Here is a 16,921-nt window from a genome sequence, read left to right as displayed (position 1 = left end):
TGATTTCAAAGTGCACACTATGACCATTCTGCTGTTTGGGCTTCAGTTATAGCCAGGTGATACTCATTGGTGGTGAATAAGAAAAATGGGTCTGGGGGCGCCTGGGTGGCGCAGTCGGTTAAGCGTCCGACTTCAGCCAGGTCACGATCTCGCGGTCCGTGAGTTCGAGCCCCGCGTCGGGCTCTGGGCTGATGGCTCGGAGCCTGGAGCCTGTTTCCGATTCTGTGTCTCCCTCTCTCTCTGCCCCTGCCCCGTTCATGCTTTGTCTCTCTCTGTCCCAAAAATAAATAAAAAACGTTGAAAAAAAAAAAATAAAAAAAAAAAAAAAAAAAAAAGAAAAATGGGTCTGAAGTTACACAGGATTTAAACTCTCCCTGTCAGGTGGGGAGGGCGGGGTGCCTGGGTGGCTCAGTTGGTTAAGCATCTGACTCTTGATCTCAGCTCAGGTCACGATCTCATGGTTTGTGAGTCGAGCCTCATGTTGGGCTCTGCGCGGACAGCATGGAGCCTGCTTGGGAATCTCTCTCTCCCTCTCTCTGCTCCTCCCCTGCTTGTGCTCACACATAGTCTCTCTCTCAAAATAAATAAGTAAACATTAAAAAAAAAAATCTCATTGCCTTAGTAAGTGGCTGCCTTGGGCAGTTTAATTCATCTCACTGAACTTCATTCTTTCCACCCCTTCTTAGATTGCTAAATTGGCATAATGGCAGAAAATTCATCAAATTGTTGTATTAAATGAGGCAATATATGAAAAACATGTAAGCAAAGAGACTGGCATACAGTAAGCACTCAATAAGTGTTAAATATTACTAATAAACCTGTAAAGTACACCCACACTATCTTTTCAAGCTATTATGAATTATCCAGGAATGGTACCAGATGGGGATGGAAAAAGGGGTTTGAGTTCTCTTAGGGAGGCAAGTAAATGAGCCTTATAAAGCAGTGCTAGTTTCAAGAGCTGAATCTTGAAGGTAGCACTGGCAATGGAAGGCTCACACACAAGTCTGGAATAGTACTGAGTGGCTCAGAGGCTGGCACCTTCGTAGCTGTTTCTAGTTCCCCAGACTCCTAATATTCCTATTTAAATGGTACAGCCATCTACAGCTTAAGTAAGGAATCCCTTGCCCCTTGTTATTCCCCCTTCACCTTTTTTTTTTTTTTTTTGAGAAATATCTACTTGTGCTAGGCTCTAGACTAAATATGCTATGAAAACTAAAGTAAGTAAAATGTGTTCTCTTTGGTTGTTGAGGGACTCATGGTTTATTGGGGAATGAAGTTAAAAACAACTTTGAAAATGGAAAAGTTTGGGGCGCCTGGGTGGCACAGTCGGTTAAGCGTCCGACTTCAGCCAGGTCACGATCTCGCAGTCCGTGAGTTCGAGCCCCACGTCAGGCTCTGGGCTGATGGCTCGGAGCCTGGAGCCTGTTTCCGATTCTGTGTCTCCCTCTCTCTCTGCCCCTCCCCCGTTCATGCTCTGTCTCTCTCTGTCCCAAAAATAAATAAAAACCGTTGAAAAAAAAATTAAAAAAAAAAAAAAAGAAAATGGAAAAGTTGTTATCAGACAGAACATGCACTTTGGAAGAGTCACAGGAATTGTCCCAACTGCCTAAGGAAGTTAGAGAAGGCACCAGCAAGATAAAATTTAAGGAGAATATTCTAGATTAGTAGGGATTTTGCAGAGAAGGTAGCTTGGACATGGGTGAGATGGATGAGGAAAGCATTTTAGATTGCCACAAGAGTACACGTGCAAAGTCACAGACTGAAAGGACACAGCCTGTTACCAGCAATACAAGTTTTTCATTATTTGAGACTGAAATGCATGGGAATAGGTAGGGTGTGTGACAGGAGGGAGATGGGAGAGGTAGGCAGGGGCCAGAAAGGTGGGCAGACCCCATGTTAAGGAGTTTAAATTTTATGTAGTACATTATAAGTAAAACAGAGTCTTCTAAAGTATTTTGAATAAAGAACTTTATGACACTTTTTTCCATGATTTTAAATTTCAGATTTTTAAAAAATACTTCTTTTCAGGGGCACCTGGATGGCTCAGTTGGTTAAGTGTATGACTCTTGGTTTTGGCTTAGCTCATGTTTTCCTGGTGGTGAGATGAGCCCCATGTAGGACTTCACACTGGGCACAGAGCCTGCTTGAGATTCTCTCTCTCCATCTCCCTCTGCCCCTCCCCCCAGCCTATACTCCCAATCTCTCTCTAAAAAAAAAAATGTATATATATATATATATACACACACACATATATATATACACATATATATATACACACACACACACACACTCTCTCATATATATGCATAGAATTTTTTTAAATACAAGATATAATCAAATAAGCCTTAAATCAAGGTACAAAAACATACCTTCTCAATTCCCCGAATTTGGACAAAAAAATCCCTAAAGTTAAGAAATCAGTGTATATACATATATAACATTTTAAATAAAAGGGCCTTTATAGAAAAAAAAAACAATTGCTGATAAAGAAGGTTTATCCAAATGTAAGTGCATAAGCTATTTACAAAGAAAAATAACTTATTTGAAAAGCAATAGAGGGCAACAAATCACTATAAAACTAATACTCTACTGGGCTTTTGAGTTCAGAATGCCAGTACTAAATATGCATATACTGAAAAATCAACAAGTATTCAGGATTCTTAGGAAATAAATTGGTTTTACATATCCTAATTTTTTAAAATTTATTTTTGAGAGAGAGAGAGAGAGAGAGAGAGAGCGAGAGCGAGCAGGCACATGCATGAGCAGGGGAGGGGCAGAGAGAGAAGGAGAGAGAGAATCCTAAGCAGGCTCTACATTCAGCACAGAGTCTGACAGGGGTCTCGATCTCATGATCGCCAAGAGATCAAGAGTCAGAATCCAGAGTCAAACACTCAACCAACTGAGCCACCCAGGCACCCCCACAATTTACCCTTTTCTTGATGAGTTACAGTCTTCATTATAAAACCAATTACTGTGCTATTCTGAAACACAATACAGCAAAGCTCTTCAACATCATTGAATACTCTGAGTGTATTTTTGGCCCTAAACCCAATGACCCCAGGTTGGAGATGGTGCTTTTAAAAATGTCCCCATCTCCTTGTTTTCTAGCAGTCAATGGTTACTTCTCAGCTGTGGCCTGCCTGCATGTGATAGTAGCTTCCTCTTCTTCAGTTATTCATTTCTAGTCAGCATCAACACTTGACTACCATTTTATAACCGTCTATACATTAGAGACCAAAAGACCAAATGAGGACACGAGAACCTTTGCAATACAAACTTGGGAGCACAAAATATGTAACAGATATCAGAGATTTTTGTATACTTCCTTGTCCCGGTGTTAAAATTACTGTTAAAAATTACTGTGTTTGGGCAGGAGGCACTGAAAGTCTTTGGTTCTTGGAAGGTTCATTACCAGTCCAAGTGAGATTGATGGGTTTGTTCAGGTGGAGTAAAGACAACTTTAAGCACAAAATAAGCAGCAGAAATGAACGGCAGAAAATAGTGTCAGATTCTCCATTGTCACTTGACTTTTATGGTGAAAGGTTTCTTAATTCATTGGACAATTCAACTTAAACATCGGATGTGCACTCTTTCAGTCTAAGAAGACAATGACATTTTGACAATTTTTTTAAATTCCTACATTCAAAGCCTCTCCTCGCTTATATTAATCTAAGGGTATTTTCAGGTTTCATCATTTAAAGCAAAGATTGTCAGGCTATGGCCCACATGCTAAATCCAGCTCACCACCAGCTTTTGCAAATAAATTTAAATGGGAATACATCCAATAAATTGTGTTTATATATTGTAAATAATGCTTTCCCACTATAGCAGCAGAATTGAGCAGATGCTCTAGAGACCATGTGGCTTAAAACATTTAATATCTGGCCCTTCACAGAAAAAGTTTGCTGATCTCTGATAAGTTATCAGAATTAACCCGATATCAACTGGAGAGTTTTCTAAATGCATGCTGCTTAATAAATCATCCCTAACCCTGCCTTTTTTTTTTTTTTTTTTTTTTTTTTTACCATCATCGTATACTTTCACTCAAAGTCCTTTGGGGCTGAGGTGGAGAGGAAGCATTAATTTTAAGCCAGTGAGGTCAAAATCCTGAAATAGGAAAGTATCTCAGAAGTCAATTAATTGGATATTTTCAGTTTGGGGAGCTCACTGCCTGATACAGAATTTTTTGTGGAGCATTTCTAAAGTTATCCCTAAACATTATTATTTCTAATCTTCATTCCATACTTTCTGCCTTTTCTACCTCTTCACATGCTTGTCATGTTAGAATTTTTTCTGGGTCTTTTTACCTCCAATTCCTTTAGCCATAATTCAAGCAAGATAGTTTATCATCAGCTTCTTTGTCATCACTTAATGTATTAAATACTTAAATACTTAATACTTAAATATTAAATACTTAAAGTATTCTTTTGCTAACTAATACTCATCTCAAAATGCAGCAACCAAAATCTAGTATGTACCTGTGAATTATGAATCTCTGTAAACACACCCTAAGACTGCAGAGACCTTTTCTGACTTGATTACTTTAAAATATAAAGTATATTTTAGGTATTTTAATTCAGGTCTCAATTTCAAAATGTATGTTTTAAACACATTTAATTGTTTTTAAAATAATCAATAGTACATCTGCATCAGAAAGTCATTAAAAATAATACAGGGCATCAGGGTGGCTCAGTCTGTTGAGCGTCCAACTTCGGCTCAGGTCACGGTCTCATGGTCTGTGGGTTTGAGCCCTGCATTGGTCTCTGTGCTGACAGCTCAAAGACTGGAGCCTGTTTCGGATTCTGTGTCTCCCTCTCACTCTCCCTCTCCCCTGCTCACACTCTGTCTCTCTGTCTCTGTCTCTGTCTCTCTCAAAAATAAACATTAAAAGAATTTTTTTTAAAAGTCACCAGAAATAATAAAGCTATTTTGAAGTATACACTTGGAAATTTAGGGGGTTATCTATACTGACTCCACTGGCAGCTTAATCACCTCAAACAGCCATAATTTTGCTAAAATAAGCACCTTGTGTTTCCTAGAGATCTATGTTCCACAAATACAGAAGCTTCATAAGTGTTTACTGAATGACCAAAGTTTTACAAATACTTATTTCTCATTTAACTGATACATTTAGCCAATGCTATTTGATTTAATGGATACATTTATAAACCAGTAAGTGTATTTAGATATATGTTGACAAGATATTTTCACCCCTCATTCTCAGAGAGATCAACAGGGAAACATTAACATGTAGTTTTATTGCTAGTTCAGTTCCATCTTTTTATTTGCTCATTAACTAGAAAACATGCTTTCCTGTTTTTAATTACCAAATGAATCCTTACTTTAGTCTGATATAAAACAAAATAAAAAACTTCTGTACTTTTACAGAAAGAACATGATGAAAATCTAGACTATTAATTCTATACTCTGATTACTCTCCTTAAAAGTTACTTTAAATACTTCCCTTTAGTTACTCTCTTTCTTAAAATTTTTTTTTTAACGTTTATTTATTTTTGAGACAGAGAGAGACAGAGCATGAATGGGGGAGGGTCAGAGAGAGGGAGACACAGAATTGAAACAGGCTCCGGGCTCTGAGCTGTCAGCACAGGGGCCCAATGCGGGGCTTGAACTCACGGACCGCGAGATCGTGACCTGAGCCGAAGTCGGCGCTCAACCGACTGAGCCACCCAGGCGCCCCAGTTACTCTCTTTCTTAATGTTACCCCGTCTCTTACATATATATCTATGACTGTTTATTCTTAATAAAGTTATTAAACATATCCATGTTTGACTTGCTACTAGACTATGGACTCTTCCAGGATAAGGTCTTTTTTTGGGTCACCACAGCCCTAGAGGATAAGAAGTAAGCAGGAAAATTAAATTGTTGAAGTTATCCGAGAGAAAATGTAACAAGGGCCTGAAACAAAGAGAAGTACCAATAGTAACAGAAGAGATGGACAAAGATACCTGATAAAGGGAAATCAAAAACACCGAAAGACTAACTGGATTTGAAGGGTAAGAAGCGTGATTTTAAACAAATTTCACTGCAGTGGACATGCATGGGAAGCAAGTGTTTTTTGGTATAATTCTTCATGAGCCCCGGTTAGGGCCTCTAAAATTCTCTTCCTCCAAGAGTCACTGAGCTGTTGTTGGAGTGAATCCAAAGGGACAGCTGTAATATACACTAGTGCTGGAAGGATGTATTTTATCCACTTCTTTCAAAATGCTGTCCTTTACTGACCTTTACAAGCTGACCATGAGAAAACAGATTTAACTCATTCTTTTAGTTATTCACAGACCTTAACAACTTGGGGGTGGAAAATCGAGTTCTCATGACTGGTATGTAGAAAATTCAAATTCCTTTAGAAGGGCATACAATTCATTTTCACTATTACATTCACAGTGCTGTGAAATACACTTGAGAGATTTAATGGGTTATTTAAAACAAGGGTTCCCAAATACGAGGTTCATAGATGGGCTTAGGAAGGGTCTGTGCTAATGGATTTTTTTAAAATAACGACAAACAGTGAAGGTCTAAATCAGTAATGCCTATGCCAATGTAAATTTGTGATTATCAGTAAATGTGAATAAGGACTTTATTTAGGTGGGTTAAAAGAATCCAAGGTGAATAGCAGAATCAAATGGGGTAAACAAGCACAAGAGCCGTTAATGAAGTGAAGTATAGATTAACAAATACTTGATCTTAGGTTATTACATAATGAATTTAAATTCCATATTTTATATAGATATGTAAAGAAACCTTACCAAATCTCAAAACATGTAATCACTAATTTTACCAATTTGAACTTTAAAAGTTTAAAAGTTCAAATTTTAGTGTGTGGTAGAATGAAATTTCTTAAAATTTAAGCTCAAAAGGAGACTAAATATTCACAGATAGAGATGACAAAGGGATAGATACGATTATGAGGAAAGGTAAATGTAGTTAAACCATGTGGAAAATACAAGAGATATTTCACAATATCATACAATTTAATAAGACAAATGATTCCACAATGACATAGTTTTCCAGGAAACGTTTCTTTTCTCTTTGTGAGGGAGTAAAGGCAGATTATTATATCTCCACATAAAACAAGCAGCAGGCAGTCAGAGGTCAATGGTATATTAGGCAACTTTAGAAACTCCATTTACTTTTTTAGATCAAGATGGCAGTACATGGTAAATTATGATTTCAAAATACAGAACTGAAACAATGACTAGTACTTCAAATGATAAAAATACATTAATATTTCACCTTGCTTTTCCTTTTTTAAAAATTTTTGTTTTTTTAAAAATTGTTACTTATTTTTGAGAGAGAGAGAGAGAGAGAGAGAGAGCAAGCGAGCACCAGTGGGGGAGGGGCACAGAGAGAGGGAGACAAAGAATTCGAAACAGGCTCCAGGCTCTGAGCTGTCAGCAAAGAGCCTGATGTGGGGTTCGAACACACAAACCTTGAGATCATGACCTGAGCTGAAGTCAGATGCTTAACCAACTGCACCACCCAGGCGCCCCTCACCTTGTTTTTTCTGGTAGTAGTATATTTTTGCTATAATTCTTTGGTTCCTCCTTATTAGCCAGCACACCTTGTGACTGATGGCATGTACTGATAAGACAGGTGGACAGAATTAAGGGTGACTTCTTTTGCCCAAAGAAAAGGACAAAGCTAATGATTCCATAAAGAGAATCTAACCTGTGACTTGAGCTTTAACATCTTAATACCCCGAGCAAACAATCAATGGACCTGAAAACATTTTGGAAACCTCTACATTTTTTCAACTATGGTATTATTCAGTGTTTAACAGCAAAGAAAACATAAATGAGAGCAGTCTAGTTCTAAGGGTACAGTAGAAATGGCCTAACCAATGTTTCTGCTTTGGTTCAGATCACTGCTCCATCATCCTCAGCTCTACTGACCCTCTGGAGAACTCTGCAGTCCATAAAACCTCCCCAGGAGTTTTCTTATTTGCACAAAGTGAATAAAAAGTTATTATCCCACAGTGACTTATAAGAATTCAATGAAATAATACATATAAAATCCTTAGCACAGTGCTTAGAGTATGAAAACTCAATAAAATTTCCCTCTCTTATCTACTGGATCAATTCTATCAAGATCCATGGGTCCAGAAAAGGGCCAGAACTTTATGGTTTCAAGCCGATTTCATAATTATGAAAAAATTTTTGATGCAGAGTATTTTGCTTATGTACTTGATATCTGTAGACATGTTTCTGTCCTCATCTTTATATCTGTCTCTGTATTCTTTTAAAAAAAATTTTTTTTTAATCTTTATTTATTTTTGAGAGAGAGACAGCGTGTGAGCAGGGGAGGAGCAGAGAGGGAGACACAGAATCCGAAGCAGGCTTCAGGCTCTGAGCTGTCAGCACAGAGCCCGACGTGGGGCTCGAACTCATGAACCATGAGATCATGACCTGAGCCGAAGTCAGATGCTTAACTGACTGAGCCACCCAGGCGCCCCTTGTCTCTGTATTCTTAATGAACTGCAAAATGCCTAAAGGATGAGACCTGTATCTATTTAACTCAGTTTGTACACTTTGAGCAGAGCATAAGCATCAAATGGGTATCTGACATATTTCAATAATGATAAAACAATCACACAAGTCAACAAGAGACATAAGAAAAAAAAACATATAGGACTACATGCCAAAAAATCTTATTTTAGAATTATGCTATACATAATTTGTAAAATCTACTTCTTTACATTCATACATGAGATTATACTGGTTTTCTTATTTAAAGAAAAACAGACAAAAAGGAATGAGCAACAGAAACAAAAATGCAAAGTCATAGTTACAAATACTTTTGGCTCTTGGACCGAAAAAAAATAACAACCAGTTAGGAAAAGAGAGAAGTGAAGGCGAATTACATAGACCATACCACTGATTTCATGTTAAAAAAAAATGCCTTTTAATCATATTTGGTTTGATTGAAAATGGGCAGGAATGATCTTTTTGGGCTAAAACCCAACAACACAGCCCATCTTCTACATTAAGTAATTGACTATCTGGTTCACTTAAAGGAAATTTGGTATAATGTGGAGGATAATTTTTTTTTAAGCATAAGAACAATTTATTTACAAAATGTCAAAGTCAGCTGCCTCATATTGGAGCATAAGTTTTTAATGAGGAAAAAAACCACTCTCCTTATAAATGGTTACAAACTAGTATCTTTATATAAAACAGAGAAATAACCCTAAGGTATTTAAATTTTATAGCTGTTTCTACATTGAAGGGCCAAGAGTATTCTTCAACAATACAGGGAAAATAGAACCTTAATTATGCACCTGATTGCCTTCATGAAAATTTAACCAATATCAGATCAATGGAGACCAGCCCAGGAAGGAAGGAAATGCAAAATATGGAGGGGTTCTTGAAATGTTACTCTAATTTCCTGCTAATCAAATATTTTAGCTCCCATGGAACATAAAGAGAAAAGGGCCTGAAAGATTAACCTTTCATAAGTAAGTTTATAAACTTATTACTGATGATACCCAAAATATGGGGCTCACAGTCCTTTGTAATTCCCCTTTACAAATGAGACTCATGTCCTATCTACTTCAGGAAGAATATCAATATATTACTTGGAATTACACAGATGTTGCCAACCACACATTGTTTCTTTCTTTCTTTTTTTTTTTTTATTTTAAATTTATTTATTTATTTATTTATTTATTTATTTATTTATTTATTTATTTATTTTTTAATATATGAAATTTACTGTCAAATTGGTTTCCATACAACACCCAGTGCTCATCCCAAAAGGTGCCCTCCTCAATACCCATCACCCACCCTGCCCTCCCTCCCACCCCCCATCAACCCTCAGTTTGTTCTCAGTTTTTAACAGTCTCTTATGCTTTGGCTCTCTCCCACTCTAACCTCTTTTTTTTTTTTTTTCCCTTCCCCTCCCCCATGGGTTTCTGTTACGTTTCTCAGGATCCACATAAGAGTGAAACCATATGGTATCTGTCTTTCTCTGTATGGCTTATTTCACTTAGCATCACACTCTCCAGTTCCATCCACGTTGCTACAAAAGGCCATATTTCATTTTTTCTCATTGCCACGTAGTATTCCATTGTGTATATAAACCACAATTTCTTTATCCATTCATCAGTTGATGGACATTTAGGCTCTTTCCATAATTTGGCTATTGTTGAGAGTGCTGCTATAAACATTGGGGTACAAGTGCCCCTATGCATCAGTACTCCTGTATCCCTTGGATAAATTCCTAGCAGTGCTATTGCTGGGTCATAGGGTAGGTCTATTTTTAATTTTCTGAGGAACCTCCACACTGCTTTCCAGAGCGGCTGCACCAATTTGCATTCCCACCAACAGTGCAAGAGGGTTCCCGTCTCTCCACATCCTCTCCAGCATCTATAGTCTCCTGATTTCTTCATTTTGGCCACTCTGACTGGCGTGAGGTGGTATCTGAGTGTGGTTTTGATTTGTATTTCCCTGATGAGGAGCGACGTTGAACATCTTTTCATGTGCCTGTTGGCCATCCGGATGTCTTCTTTAGAGAAGTGTCTATTCATGTTTTCTGCCCATTTCTTCACTGGGTTATTTGTTTTTCGGGTGTGGAGTTTGATGAGCTCTTTATAGATTTTGGATACTAGCCCTTTGTCCGATGTGTCATTTGCAAATATCTTTTCCCATTCCGTTGGTTGCCTTTTAGTTTTGTTGGTTGTTTCCTTTGCTGTGCAGAAGCTTTTTATCTTCATAAGGTCCCAGTAATTCACTTTTGCTTTTAATTCCCTTGCCTTTGGGGATGTGCCGAGTAAGAGATTGCTACGGCTGAGGTCAGAGAGGTCTTTTCCTGCTTTCTCCTCTAAGGTTTTGATGGTTTCCTGTCTCACATTCAGGTCCTTTATCCATTTTGAGTTTATTTTTGTGAATGGTGTGAGAAAGTGGTCTAGTTTCAACCTTCTGCATGTTGCTGTCCAGTTCTCCCAGCACCATTTGTTAAAGAGACTGTCTTTTTTCCATTGGATGTTCTTTCCTGCTTTGTCAAAAATGAGTTGGCCATACGTTTGTGGGTCTAGTTCTGGGGTTTCTATTCGATTCCATTGGTCTATGTGTCTGTTTTTATGCCAATACCATGCTGTCTTGATGATGACAGCTTTGTAGTAGAGGCTAAAGTCTGGGATTGTGATGCCTCCTGCTTTGGTCTTCTTCTTCAAAATTACTTTGGCTATTCGGGGCCTTTTGTGGTTCCATATGAATTTTAGGATTGCTTGTTCTAGTTTCAAGAAGAATGCTGGTGCAATTTTGATTGGGATTGCATTGAATGTGTAGATAGCTTTGGGTTGTATTGACATTTTGACAATATTTATTCTTCCAATCCATGAGCAGGGAATGTCTTTCCATTTCTTTATATCTTCTTCAATTACCTTCATAAGCTTTCTATAGTTTTCAGCATACAGATCTTTTACATCTTTGGTTAGATTTATTCCTAGGTATTTTATGCTTCTTCGTGCAATTGTGAATGGGATCAGTTTCTTTATTTGTCTTTCTGTTGCTTCATTGTTAGTGTATAAGAATGCAACTGATTTCTGTACATTGATTTTGTATCCTGCAACTTTGCTGAATTCATGTATCAGTTCTAGCAGACTTTTGGTGGAGTCTATCGGATTTTCCATGTATAATATCATGTCATCTGCAAAAAGCGAAAGCTTGACTTCATCTTTGCCAATTTTGATGCCTTTGATTTCCTTTTGTTGTCTGATTGCTGATGCTAGAACTTCCAGCACTATATTAAACAACAGCGGTGAGAGTGGGCATCCCTGTCGTGTTCCTGATCTCAGGGAAAAAGCTCTCAGTTTTTCCCCATTGAGGATGATGTTAGCTGTGGGCTTTTCATAAATGGCTTTGATGATCTTTAAGTATGTTCCTTCTATCCCGACTTTCTCAAGGGTTTTTATTAAGAAAGGGTGCTGGATTTTGTCAAAGGCCTTTTCTGCATCGATTGACAGGATCATATGGTTCTTCTCTTTTTTTTTGTTAATGTGATGTATCACGTTGATCGATTTGCGAATGTTGAACCAGCCCTGCATCCCAGGAATGAATCCCACTTGATCATGGTGAATAATTCTTTTTATATGCAGTTGAATTCGATTTGCTAGTATCTTATTGAGAATTTTTGCATCCATATTCATCAGGGATATTGGCCTGTAGTTCTCTTTTTTTACTGGGTCTCTGTCTGGTTTAGGAATCAAAGTAATACTGGCTTCATAGAATGAGTCTGGAAGTTTTCCTTCCCTTTCTATTTCTTGGAATAGCTTGAGAAGGATAGGTATTATCTCTGCTTTAAACGTCTGGTAGAACTCCCCTGGGAAGCCATCTGGTCCTGGACTCTTATTTGTTGGGAGATTTTTGATAACCGATTCAATTTCTTCACTGGTTATGGGTCTGTTCAAGCTTTCTATTTCCTCCTGATTGAGTTTTGGAAGAGTGTGGGTGTTTAGGAATTTGTCCATTTCTTCCAGGTTGTCCAATTTGTTGGCATATAATTTTTCATAGTATTCCCTGATAATTGTTTGTATCTCTGAGGGATTGGTTGTAATAATTCCATTTTCATTCATGATTTTATCTATTTGGGTCATCTCCCTTTTCTTTTTGAGAATCCTGGCTAGAGGTTTGTCAATTTTGTTTATTTTTTCAAAAAACCAACTCTTGGTTTCGTTGATCTGCTCTACAGTTTTTTTAGATTCTATATTGTTTATCTCTGCTCTGATCTTTATGATTTCTCTTCTTCTGCTGGGTTTAGGCTGCCTTTGCTGTTCTGCTTCTATTTCCTTTAGGTGTGCTGTTAGATTTTGTATTTGGGATTTTTCTTGTTTCTTGAGATAGGCCTGGATTGCAATGTATTTTCCTCTCAGGACTGCCTTCGCTGCGTCCCAAAGAGTTTGGATTGTTGTATTTTCATTTTCGTTTGTTTCCATATATTTTTTAATTTCTTCTCTAATTGCCTGGTTGACCCACTCATTCGTTAGTAGGGTGTTCTTTAACCTCCATGCTTTTGGAGGTTTTCCAGACTTTTTCCTGTGGTTGATTTCAAGCTTCATAGCATTGTGGTCTGAAAGTATGCATGGTATAATTTCAATTCTTGTACACTTATGAAGGGCTGTTTTGTGACCCAGTATATGATCTATCTTGGAGAATGTTCCATGTGCACTCGAGAAGAAAGTATATTCTGTTGCTTTGGGATGCAGAGTTCTAAATATATCTGTCAAGTACATTGTTTCTTTCTTGATTGACGGATTAAGAAGTATAAAAGGACTCTAACTTTTCTGATTAAAGTTTGTATGAAAACTAACTCTCCCCTCTCTTTCAAAAGCCTGGGACTTCACCAAAAATAACCTCATTCATTCTTGCCCTAAAGAAGCTAACACCATCCTGGATTTGGTTGATTTGTAAAACTGTTATTTCCTAGCTGCTAGTGATGTACAGAAAAAGAAGAGACAAAAGAGTACATTATTCAGGTCCTAGCTGGATAAATTCACTAAAAAGTTTAAGAATATCCAGATTAAACATCTGAATTAAGAACATCTAGCAAAAGGTAACCCTAGCAATATGTCTTCCAGCTCACTTGACTTTATTCTTTTAAAGATCTGTAACACACTGAAGGCAAAATGTTTCCGTAAGCCACAAACTTCCTTCCTAAAGTTTATCAAATGACTTTTTCTTATTTATTTATTTACTTACTTATTTACTTATTTATTTATTTATTTACTTACTTACTTATCTGGTATAGTTTAATTCCTTCACAAGCCTTTCCATGGCTTTGAATACTTCAACAATCTTCTTCCAAGTCTTCCTGCTACTATGGGTGAGGGTGGATGAACTTCGGGAAAACACGTGCTTCACAGTGTTCCCTTTTGTTTTCTATATTCACCAAGAATGAACAGCTATCTTATTTCTTTATGTCACAGGATGAAGACATAGTTTAACTACTATGGGGGCTTCTAGTCAAGTACTATTCCTTCTGGTGGTAGCCTGGTAGTGTCTAGATGCATTAAAACCTGCCTGCACTCCAGCAATTAACCATATGGTCTTTCTTGACAATGAAAAGATGAGTCTACTGCCATTATAAAGTGAGACCAGAGTTAGCTACAGATTTCTCAGTAGATCCAGTTGTTCTGTCTTCCTCAGAATGAGTAGTTTGTGGCCACAAAGAGAAAAGAACCCCCAAGTGACAAAATAGTAAATGTTCAGTCTAGTCTAGTCCAGTCCAATAAGGAGAGCTAGCTTTGACTGGGGGTACTAGCAGACCCAATATATTCACCAGATTTATTTCACAGAAGGTCTCTTTGCTTTGGAGTATAATTTTCATTTTTGACCAACTCAACATTGTAAACCCAAAATCTGCCATCCGCTCCATTTTCTGGCAATAACAGAATAGTTTAGTATTTAATAGTAAGGGCAAAAAACTCCACTGAATTATTGACCAACTTTAATCATGATTTATCATCCTTCAATATTTGATCTCTGATAAAAAGGCTATTTCACTAAAGCAAAATTTTAAATAATGCAGAATAGCTGTTTGGAAGCAAAGGAACACAGACCTCCCAGAAGTGCAATCAGAGAGAGAGGGGCTTACTTTCAGCACAAGCATCACCTACTGACATGTGAACAGAAGAGTTCTATGAGTGATAGCAACAACAATGTGGAGGCATGGAAGCGCAAACATTTTTAAAAATCATTTTTTTTCAGCCACTCTAATATGGGCACAGTACTTCAGAATCCATTTAATGATGAAAGAGATATATTAGATGGTCTTTGCATTTTAAACATTTACTGTTAACTTATACTTAATATAGTATAATACACTGTATGTCTGGGAAACTACAGTTGCTATACCTTAAAATGAGAGCAATGAGAATGACAAATTGAAATGGGTGTAAATGTGTAAAAATAGCAACATAAGCAATCAGTACATACAGTATTTCTATTTTATTCATTGATGTTCAATGTCACCAGTTGACCACTTAAGGTATATAGTTTAAACAATAAAAAATACCTTATAATAATTCATTAAGTTAAACTGCTTCCTTAGAAAATGTATCGACTGACAGGAACTAGTTATTTAACCTAAGTCATTAAACTGTCTATTATCCCAACAACTACTTCACACATTATAATGTATTAGGTAATCTTGCTGAAATTAAAGGCACAGAGAAAGATGTAAGAAAGTTTGAAGAAGAAAATTTAAAAGGGCTAAAATTCTGAACCCTCACTACGGAGTAATACTCAAAGGGAATGAGTGTGCAAAGAAAGAGATTGTGGGGGATGATAAAAGGGACTTTTGAGTCTGCGCTCAGTAATGCTTACTACAGGGATGGATACGTGATGGAGAATGCTTAGGTAAAAATTTAAAGTGAGAGCATCTATGGTAAAGAGCACATTCAAACTGCTATTTCTAAAATTGCAAGATTAAGGTTAAACTAAAACTGGACTGTCTAAACTTTTAATTTCATCTAGTCAATGCTTATACTTCCTATCATTTGACAGTGGCTTCATGGTCTAAGGGATCACAGTTTGATAGTCTCATACCAATTTGGTGGGGCATAAGAAAAAAAGGCACAGAAAAATTCTATAAAGTATTCCCAGTGTCAATACTGGAAATCAGAAATTCACCTTTTGTCTCAACCTCAAAATGATGGTTTTTTTTCTTTTAAGATAAAAGTATGGGCTCTATTTTTAAAGTGTAATTAACAAAACCACAATAATTAGCTTATTAGTTTAAAAAAAAATCTACTTTAACGTCCCTAGGAAACGGCTAATTAAAACCTGTGCTTGGTCCCTTTGTTTCAATTGGCTTTACAATACTAGTGTTCTTACCCATCACTAGTCTCTCACAATGGTATCATTAGCACTAAGATCCAAATAACAGTGCTGTATTTATGACTGCACTTTAGTTTGCACAAAAGCAAAATTCTGAGAAGAGCATGAGTCATTATCCCCAGGGTAAAAAAAAAAATGTTTCTTTGGTCAGAATATGAAACTTATTACTGAAACCAGTAATTTAGCCTAGAAATTCCTTTTCTGAATAAATGGAACAGAATGTTTCTTTTCTGTATTCGAACACTCCGAAACTAGCAGAACTGTCCATCTGTCTGCTTTTACTACTCTACATATCTGGTGTGTGGTGACAGAAAAACAACCTTTAATCTAACTATTTTCAGTACTGCTCTTTTGTTCTGTCCTGTCATAATCATAATGTCATCTTCCCAGGACAAAATACAGACAGACACACACACACACACACACACACACACACACACACACACACACACCCCTACCTCCCCTTCACTATTTGAGTAATCTATTACAAAGTCACTGCAATAATGTAGAGAACAGTCTAAAAGTGGATTATTTCCATAACGTTAAATGTTAGGAAGTTCTCAGGTTCGTATTCTATATCTTGTCTTAAAATATCTTCATAATTGAAAGGTAAAAGTTACAAAGGTAAGGAACTATTGATGTTTTAAATGATTTAAAATTTCCCCCCAAATTTCCCCAATAAAAGTCAAAATAATCTTTCTAGGATATTTTCCTGGCCTCTTTTAATTGTTTTTCTTGTTGGTACCTCTTACTCTGTGTATTCATGACACCACCACTCTCTCAATCTCCAAGGCTGGACCCTTTGGAGTTCTCAACTTGTCTTGCATGATGTCACTTCCACCCATTAAATCACCCTCAAATGCATCACTTTGGCGGGGGGGGGCATCTTGTCTATCACTTCTAAACCCTAACAAGTTCTCATATGGAACAATGACAGGTCTCTAATTCAACAAGCCTTCATAAAGTAATTGCTATCTATAACACACTGGCAATTAAAGTGAAGGGATGACTGATGGAAAAGAAGAGGGAGAAGATCATTCATATGTGTATATAAATGAAGGTGAAAAGAA

At 37.1% G+C, this 16,921-nt stretch overlaps 1 protein-coding gene across 2 annotated transcripts in view; it reads right to left on the bottom strand.

Annotated features, from left to right (window-relative positions):
- The window catches only part of PIK3CA (phosphatidylinositol-4,5-bisphosphate 3-kinase catalytic subunit alpha), an 87,765-nt gene that overhangs the window by 37,825 nt on the left and 33,019 nt on the right, over positions 1-16,921 (bottom strand). The window contains exon 1 of one of the 2 annotated variants that reach the window (XM_058730556.1): positions 13,749-14,427. The exons of the other annotated variant lie outside the window; for it this stretch is intronic. The gene's annotated coding sequence lies outside the window, so the exon portion shown is untranslated. Of the gene's footprint in view, positions 1-13,748; positions 14,428-16,921 lie in introns of those variants that run through there. 2 annotated transcript variants of the gene reach the window in all.

This window comes from Neofelis nebulosa, chromosome 5 (assembly GCF_028018385.1).
Source record: "Neofelis nebulosa isolate mNeoNeb1 chromosome 5, mNeoNeb1.pri, whole genome shotgun sequence".
NCBI classification, from domain to species: Eukaryota; Metazoa; Chordata; class Mammalia; order Carnivora; family Felidae; genus Neofelis; species Neofelis nebulosa.
Note: the sequence above shows the minus strand (reverse complement) of the source record. Positions and strands in the feature narration are given on the sequence as shown.